The following is a 3,151-nucleotide window of genomic DNA, read 5'->3' on the forward strand; positions in this document are numbered from 1 at the left end:
TGCAGCCGTAGGTGACTGAAAGGCTTTAAGTAATGAGAAAGATGAGGTACCGAATCCGAGAAGAAGTTAACAAACCCACACACAGAGTTCACATCTCTTCCAGTAATCGATGTTGATAAATCCAACAGAAATTGTTTCTTGCCAGGATCAATTTCTACCCCTGCTGCAGATACCTTGTAACCAAGTAAGTGTATAGTATCTTTAGCAAAAAAGCACTTGTCTTCGTTAATCTTAAGTTTGGCATGGTTTAGTCGCTTTAAGACTTCCTTAGCGAGTTTAGCATGTTCATGTGCTGTCTTTGTAAAGATAACTATATCATCTAAAGATACTGATACGTTATCCGACCGGTCCGCAAATAGTTCCACCATAACATGTTGGAAGAAAGAAGGTAGCATGTGTAAGCCTTCAGGTGCACCTTTAGACTGGTACTTCTTACCTTGCCAAGTAAAGGAAAAGTATTTCCTACGTGGCTCATATATTTGTAATTGATGGAATGCAGCTTTTTTAAGTCTACCTTGGAAAAGATAGTCGCACCTTCCATTTTGCGTAATATCTCGCTGATCTTTGGTTAGGGAAAACTATGTTGCGGAATTAGTTTGTTGATTGGCGACAGTTTTAGTACTACTCTTGTTTTACTAAACGTTTCATCAGATTTATATTGATCGACCGCTAAGAGAGTTAAGTTAACTGGGGTTGCATCATAATTGATTTCAATTAGACCCTGTTTTAACCAATCTTCAATTTGGATTTTGACAACGTCTTTGTGTCTCCAACTTACGTAGTTATGTGAAGGATATTTTTTAACTTAGAGAGGTTGACGTTTGTTAAGTCAAGCTTAACGTACCCGTTAGAGAACTTAAACATACACCAGTCAGTTATTGCAATCTTCCTGTTTTGTATAATTAAGTCTATAATTATATCGGTAAAGTGCGGAATCATATCCTTTGCTTCACCTTCCGGAGGTTTAGTTATCTTTAACATATTATCATCTGACTGATCTTTATTTGGGTCTATCCCATTTGGCAGACCAATGAGGGTTATACCTAAACTGAGAAGATCAGTCATACCTATAATTAAATCGTATTTCTGAGACATGTCAGTAACGATTAGGCGAGTCTTTACTTCATGTGTGCATAGTCAATGGCTTCTTCGCAAGTGGTAACTTTGCCATTTCCCAATATTAAATTAGTTGTTTCGTTATGGATAGCCATATCTGTAGCGTAGGTTACTCGGCGTGAGATAGCTGAGACTTCAGCCCCTGGATCAAAAAGTGCTATAACTTTTTCTCCATTTATATAAACGGTTTGAAATATACGTTCATCTCCTTTGGTATGGATTTTATTGAACACTTTCTCATAACCTTGCTCTAGTGCACACATATGGAACTGTCAGTACTTAACTTGGACGTCCGGCATGTCCTTGCAATCATCTTTGTGCCAACCGTTAGTACCATTGCAAGTAGTACACTCTTTCATATAGTGTACAGAGTTTGGATTGCCTGGTGCACACTGAAACTTCTGGTAAAGGTATTTTTGTCATCCCGTCTATAATTTTCCTTCAAAGCTATCCGAAAGCAGGGATGTAGCATATCTTATCTTATCTTACCTTAGAACCATCCTTGAGTCACTCCCCTCCTTCCAAGAGGGAAGGGGGCTGATGGCTCCCAGGCTACTGAATTAGATGGATACTCACAGCTACTTAAAACATTACAGAGTCGTGTTTACCATTCCACTTGCCATCACGTTTAGTGAGGTTGTACCCACACTTCTTGCAAGGTGCTCTCTCCTTCCTTTCACCCTTTGGTTCAGTAGCAGTAGAGCTTTTACCACCTCTAGCAGTAGTGCGAGGTTTCTTAGTATCACGCGCAGTGTTATTCTCTAACGCGGTACGCTTAGCGGGCTGGGTAAAGCTCGCGGTACTAAGTACTCTAATAGATGGGTTGGTGTGCTTTTGAACTATCTCCTCAAAGACATGCCAAGGCATAGATCGCAAATCACCATTGGCGATGATATCATCATTGACCTTCTTAAAAAGGTTAGCCCTCAGAGTTTCCATCATCTGACAAATTAATAAATAATCGTCAGTATAGGTACAACCTCCCATCCGAGTGTTCATATGTGTCATATGAGCTAGAGCACCTCGAATAGTAGTATCGTTTGCAAAGGACTTGCGAGACTCTAGAAGTTCACGGTCACGTGCATTTTCAAAGAAGGCGTTAAGTATATTCTCACACAACTGGCGCCAGGGTAGGGCTTTCCAGTTGGGCTCATGGGCCTTCAAGATAGTTTTCCATTCCTCTGACTCACAGAAATGAATAAAGGCATTCATCATCTGCTTATCCTTAAGGCTGGCAGACTCCTTAAGTTGGTCAAAGGCCCTCAGTGTCTCCACTGTACTCTCATTAGTAGAGAAATCGACCTCAGCCTTCGCGTTACCTAGCTGCTTTATAAAGCTTGGTTCGAAGCGTTCACGAGGCTCACGCTCAGTGCTACTGGCTGCTAGCGCCAAGATAGAGTCTATCTCCTTTCTCTTGTTATCGATTAGATAGCAAATGTTATCCGCTTTCTTATCGTCAAGGTCAGAGTCGTTCAATAGACGGTCCTCAAGGACTTGCATACCAGAACGTAATAGCCTGAGAAGCTAAGACGGTGTTGTCTGGTTCTCACTCCCTCGTCTTCAGAGCTAGAGTGGGTACTCTCTAGTGAGGTACTGGTATAACGATTACCAAAGTCGTGATTACCAGGATTAGATGGTAAATGAGGATCGATGTTATGAGGGTAGTAAGCCTCATCGATTTCCATACGATCATAGCCTCTAACAGGGTTAGGTTTGTCGAGAGGATGGTCGATTGTAGCTTCCGAGCTATAGAGATTAAATCTTTAGGTTTTATCCACTTCACCTGCGGTAACTGGCTCAGTGGTAACCCTGCTGGCTGGTAACCCAGTGGGTCCGAGATTTGAAACCCGGCTCGGAATATATTTTTCTTTGGTATAGAAAGGATATCGGCCACGTGAGATATGATCGAAGGGTCAGAAGCTGCGGCAGCGGCTAGCTCCTTTGAAAGGTCATCTTTACGGTTCAAATGGCGTCGAGATTGAGAAGATCCAACCACTCGTTGTCGAGTTATGGCGTCCCCAACATCTGCGTCTTC

Source organism: Sphaeroforma arctica (assembly GCF_001186125.1).
Source record: "Sphaeroforma arctica JP610 unplaced genomic scaffold supercont1.10, whole genome shotgun sequence".
In the NCBI taxonomy this organism is placed as follows: Eukaryota; class Ichthyosporea; order Ichthyophonida; genus Sphaeroforma; species Sphaeroforma arctica.